Here is a 6,693-nt window from a genome sequence, read left to right as displayed (position 1 = left end):
ATTCCTCTTTCTTTTCTTGTTTTCTTCTCTTTCATATGAGCAGAAACAGGGATAAAGGCACTCTTGTTGAAATTGATCCAGAACCTGAAAGGACTCTGAAAAGAAAATTAAGAGAAGCTAAATTACAACAATCCAGAAGCAACCTTTTAGAAATTTTCGAACAAGAGAAAGAGATGGCAGTCGAAAATAATAATAATAATGCAAGGAGAATGCTTGGTGACTTCACAAAGCCAACGTCCAAGTTTGATGGAAGAAGCATCTCCATTCCCGCCATTAGAGCCAATAACTTTGAGCTGAAACCTCAGCTAGTTGCTTTAATGCAACAAAACTGCAAGTTTTATGGACTTCCATCTGAAGATCCTTATCAGTTTTTAACTGAGTTCTTGCAGATCTGTGAGACTGTAAAGACGAATGGAGTTGATCCTGAAGTCTACAGACTCATGCTTTTCCCTTTTGCTGTAAGAGACAGAGCTAGAGTATGGTTGGATTCACAACCCAAGGATAGCCTGGACTCATGGGATAAGCTGGTCACTACCTTCTTGGATAAGTTCTTTCCTCCTCAAAAGCTAAGCAAGCTGAGAGTGGATGTTCAAACCTTCAAACAAAAAGATGGTGAATCCCTCTATGAAGCTTGGGAAAGATACAAGCAGCTGACCAAAAGATGTCCATCTGACATGTTTTCAGAATGGATCATTTTAGATATATTCTATTATGGTCTCTCTGAATTTTCAAAAATGTCATTGGACCATTCTGCAGGTGGATCTATTCACCTGAAGAAAACGCCTGAAGAGGCTCAAGAACTCATTGACATGGTTGCAAACAATCAGTTCATGTACACTTCTGAGAGGAATTCCGTGAACAATGGGATACCTCAGAAGAAAGGAGTTCTTGAAATTGATACTCTGAATGCCATATTGGCTCAGAACAAAGTGTTGACTCAACAAGTCAACATGATCTCTCAAAATCTGAATGGATTGCAACATGCATCCAACAGTACTAGAGAGGCAGCTTCTGAAGAAGCTTATGATCCTGAGAATCCTGCCATGGCAGAGGTTAATTACATGGGTGAACCTTATGGAAACACCTATAACTCATCATGGAGAAATCATCCAAATTTCTCATGGAAGGATCAACAAAAACCTCAACAAGGTTTTAACAATGGTGGACGTAATAGGATGGGCAATAGCAAGCCATATCCATCATCCTCTCAGCAACAGACAGAGAATTCTGAACAAAATACTTCTAATTTAGCCAATATAGTCTCTGATCTGTCAAAGGCTACTTTCAGTTTCATGAGTGAAACAAGATCCTTCATTAGAAATCTGGAGGCACAAGTGGGCCAGTTGAGTAAGAAAGTCATTGAAACTCCTCCCAGTATTCTCCCAAGCAATACAGAAGAGAATCCAAAAGGAGAGTGCAAAGCCATTGACATAGTCAAAGTGGCCGAATGCACAAGGGAGGAGGAGGACGAAAATCCTAGTGAGGAAGACCTCCTGGGACGTCCCTCAAGCAAGAAGGAGTTTCCTATTAAGGATCCAAAGGAATCTGAGGCTCATACAGAGACCATAGAGATTCCATTAAATCTCCTTCTGCCATTCATGAGCTCTGAAGACTATTCATCCTCTGAAGAGGATGAAGATGTAACTGGAGAGCGAGTTGCTCAATATTTAGGAGCTATCATGAAGCTGAATGCCAAGTTGTTTGGTAATGAGACTTGGGAAAGTGAACCTCCCTTACTCATTAATGAACTGGATACTTGGATTCAGAAAATTCTACCTCAAAAGAAACAAGATCCTGGCAAATTCTTAATACCCTGTACCATAGGCACCATGATCTTTGAAAAAGCTCTATGTGATCTGGGGTCAGGGATAAATCTTATGCCACTCTCTGTAATGGAGAAGCTGGGAATCATTGAGGTACAACCTGCCTTGTTCTCATTACAACTGGCTGACAAGTCATTGAGACAAGCCTATGGAATAGTAGAGGACGTGCTGGTAAAGGTTGAAGGCCTTTACATCCCTGCTGATTTCATAATCTTAGACACTAGGAAAGAAGAGGATGATTGCATCATCCTCGGAAGACCTTTCCTAGCCACAGCAGGAGCTGTGATAGATGTCAATAGAGGAGAATTAGTCCTTCAATTGAATGGGGAATACCTTGTGTTCAAGGCACATGGACATCCCTCTGTGACAAAAGAGAGTAAGCATGAAGAGCTTCTCTCAGTTCAGAGTCAAGAAGGACCCACACAGTCAAACTCTAAGTTTGGTGTTGTGAGGCCACAACCAAACTCTAAGTTTGGTGTCAAAATCCTATATCCAAACTCTAAGTTTGGTGTGGACAACTATACAACATTGACCTGATCACCTTGTGGCTCCATGAGAGCCACTGTCAAGCTATTGACATTAAAGAAGCGCTTGTTGGGAGGCAACCCAATTTTATTTATCTAATTTTTATTTTATTTTGTTTTATTGTTATTTTGTGTTTTATTAGGTACATGATCATGAGGAGTCACGAAAAAAATAAAAAAAAAATTAAAAACAGAGTCAAAAACAGAAGAAAAAATTTTTCACCCTGGAGAACGCACAGGCTGGCGTTCAACGCCAGTAAGATGCATCTGGCTGGCGTTCAACGCCAGAACAGAGCACCATTCTGGCGCTGAATGCCAGAAACAAGCAACATCCTGGCGTTGAACGCCAGGAATGTGCCTAGAGGAGAAAAGCTGGCGCTGAACGCCAGTAACAAGCATGAAACTGGCGTTCAACGCCAGAAACATGCATTACATGGGCGTTGAACGCCCAGAACATGCACCAATGGGCGTTTGAACGCCAGAATGATGCATGAAGGCATTTTACATGCCTATATGGTGAAGGAATGGTATTTGTTTTCACCTCAGGATCTGTGGACCCCACAGGATCACCTCAGGATCTGTGAACCCCACAGGATCACCTCAGGATCTGTGAACCCCACAGGATCCCCACCTAACATATTCCTACCTTACCTTTTAATCCTAATCACACTCTCCTAATCCAAATCTACTCTTCCCCATGTCACATTTCCCAACACCTCTCACCAATCACATCAACCCACTCTTCCCCATAAACCCCACCTACCTTCATAAAATTCAAATTCAATTTCCCACCCATTCCCACCCAAATTGGCCGAACACCCACCCTCCCCTCTCCCTATAAATACCCTTCCCTTCTACTTCATTTTCACACAACACGACCCCTTCTTCTCCCACATAGCCGAACCTCCTTCTCTCCCTCTCTCCCATATTTTCTTCTTCTTCTTCTACTCTTCTTTTCTTTTTTGCTCGAGGACGAGCAAAATTTTAAGTTTGGTGTGGTAAAAAGCATAAGCTTTTTGTTTTTCCATTACCAATGGCACCTAAGGCCGGAGTATCCTCTAGAAAAGGGAAAGGGAAGACAAAAGCTTCCACCTCCAAGTCATGGGAGATAGAAAGATTCATCTCCAAGAGCCATCAAGACCACTTCTATGATGTTGTGGCAAAGAAGAAGGTGATCCCTGAGGTCCCTTTCAAGCTCAAGAAGAATGAGTATCCGGAGATCCGACATGAAGTTCAAAGAAGAGGTTGGGAAGTCTTAACCAACCCCATGCAACAAGTCGGAATCTTAATGGTGCAAGAGTTCTATGCCAATGCATGGATCACTAGGAACCATGACCAAGGTATGAACCCAAGTCCAAAGAATTATCTCACAATGGTTAGGGGGAAATACTTGGATTTCAGTCCGGAAAATGTAAGGTTGGCATTCCACTTGCCTATGATGCAAGGTGATGAACGCCCCTACACTAGAAGGGTCAACTTTAACCAAAGGTTGGACCAAGTCCTTATGGACATATGTGTGGAAGGAGCTCAGTGGAGAATAGACTCCAAAGACAAGCCAGTCCAACTAAGAAGACTGGACCTCAAGCCTATAGCTAGAGGATGGTTGGAGTTCATTCAACGCTCCATCATTCCTACTAGCAACCGATCTGAAGTTACTGTGGATCGGGCCATCATGATTCATAGCATCATGATTGGAAAGGAAGTAGAAGTTCATGAGGTCATCTCCAATGAAATCTACAAAATAGCCGACAAGCCCTCACCTATGGCACGGCTAGCTTTCCCTCACCTTATTTGCCATCTATGTTACTCAGCTGGAGTTATCATAGAAGGAGATGTCTCCATTGAAGAAGACAAGCCCATCACCAAGAAAAGGATGGAGCAAGCAAGAGAAGCCTCTCACGGCCCTCAAGAAGTGCATGAGGAAGCTCACCATCAAGAAATTCCTGAGATGCCTCAAGGGATGCACTTTCCTCCAAACAACTATTGGGAGCAACTCAACACCTCCTTAGAAGATTTAAGCCACAATGTGGAGCAATTAAGGGTGGAACACCATGAGCACTCCATCATTCTCCAAGAAATAAAAGAAGATCAAAGAGCAATGAGGGAGGAGCAACAAAGGCAAGGAAGGGACATAGAAGAGCTAAAGAACATCATTGGTCCTTCAAGAAGAAGACGCCACTAGAGGTGGATTCATTCCTTGTCCTTTATTTCTTTCTGTTTTCGGTTTTTAGTATTGTGTTTATCTATGTTTTGTGTCTTTATTTCATGATCATTAGTATGTAACCATGCCTTAAAGCTATGAATAAAATCCATTACTCCTTCACTTCTCTTAAAAGAAAAATGTTTTAATTCAAAAGAACAAGAAGTACATAAATTTCGAAAATAGCTCTTGAATTTAGTTTAATTATATTGATGTGGTGACAATACTTTTTGTTTTCTGAATGAATGCTTGAACAGTGCATATGTCTTTTGATCTTGTTGTTTATGAATGTTAAAATTGTTGGCTCTTGAAAGAATGATAAACAAAGAGAAATGTTATTGAGGATCTGAAAAATCATGAAATTGATTCTTGAAGCAAGAAAAAGCAGTGAAAAAGAAGAAGCATTCGAAAAAAAAAAGAGTATATAGAAAAAGAAGGAGCAGTAGAAAAAGCAAATAGCCCTTAAAACCAAAAGGCAAGGGTAAAAAGGATCCAAGGCTTTGAGCATCAATGGATAGGAGGGCCCAAGGAAATAAAATCCAGGCCTAAGCGGCTAAATCAAGCTGTCCCTAACCATGTGCTTGTGTCATGAAGGTCCAAGCAAAAAGCTTGAGACTAAGTGGTTAAAGTCGTGATCCAAGGCAAAAGAGTGTGCTTAAGAGCTCTGGACACCACTAACTGGGGACTTTAGCAAAGCTAAGTCACAATCTGAAAAGGTTCACCCAGTTATGTGTCTGTGGCATTTATGTATCCGGTGGTAATACTGGAAAACAAAGTGCTTAGGGCCACGGCCAAGACTCATAAGTAGCTGTGTTCAAGAATCAACATGCTTAACTAGGAAAATCAATAACACTATCCGAAATTCTAAGTTCTTAGAGAAGTCAATCATTCTAAACTTCAAAGGAAAAAGTGAGATGCCAAAACTGTTCAAAAGCAAAAAGCTACAAGTCCCGCTCATGTAATTATAATTAATATTCATTGATGTTTCTGAATTTATAGTATATTCTCTTCTTTTTATCCTAATTGATTTTCAGTTGCTTGGGGACAAGCAACAATTTAAGTTTGGTGTTGTGATGAGCGGATAATTTATACGCTTTTTGGCATTGTTTTTAGGTAGTTTTTAGTAAGTTCAAGCTACTTTTAGGGATGTTTTCATTAGTTTTTATGTTAAATTCACATTTCTGGACTTTACTATGAGTTTGTGTGTTTTTCTGTGATTTCAGGTAAATTCTGACTGAAATTGAGGGATTTGAGCAAAACTCTGAAAAAGGCTGACAAAAGGACTGCTGATGCTGTTGGAATCTAACCTCCCTGCACTCGAAATGGATTTTCTGGAGCTACAGAACTCCAAATGGCGCGCTCTCAACGGCGTTGGAAAGTAGACATCCAGAGCTTTCCAGCAATATATAATAGTCCATACTTTATTCGGAAATTGATGACGTAACTTGGCGTTGAACGCCAAGTACATGCTGCTGTCTGGAGTTAAACGCCAGAAAAACGTCATGATCCATAGTTGAACGCCCAAAACACGTCATAACTCGGAGTTCAACTCCAAGAGAAGTCTCAGCTCGTGGATTGATCAAGCTCAGCCCTAGCATACACCAAGTGGGCCCCGAAAGTGGATTTATGCATCAATTACTTACTCATGTAAACCCTAGGAGCTAGTTTATTATAAATAGGATGATTTACTAATGTATTAGACATCTTTGGTCTCAGTTTTGTTTTATTCTTCATCCTAAGAGGCTATTGATCACGTTTTAGGGGGCTGGCCATTCGGCCATGCCTGAACCTTTTGCTTATGTATTTTCAACGGTGGAGTTTCTGCACACCATAGATTAAGGGTGTGGAGCTCTGCTGTACCTCAAGTATTAATGCAGTTCTATTTTCTTTTATTCAAATCTCTCTTATTCTTATTCCAAGATATTCATTCGCACCCAAGAACATGATGAATGTGATGATTAAATAACCCTCATTATCATTCTCACCTATGAACACACGTGATTGACAACCACTTCCGTTCTACATGCAACAGAGCTTGAATGTGTATCTCTTAGATTCCCCAACAGAATCTTCGTGGTATAAGCTAGATAGATGGTGGCATTTATGGGAATCCGGAAAGTCTCACCTTGTCTGTGGTATTCCGAGT

Source organism: Arachis stenosperma, chromosome 10 (genome assembly GCF_014773155.1).
Source record: "Arachis stenosperma cultivar V10309 chromosome 10, arast.V10309.gnm1.PFL2, whole genome shotgun sequence".
In the NCBI taxonomy this organism is placed as follows: Eukaryota; Viridiplantae; Streptophyta; class Magnoliopsida; order Fabales; family Fabaceae; genus Arachis; species Arachis stenosperma.
Note: the sequence above shows the minus strand (reverse complement) of the source record.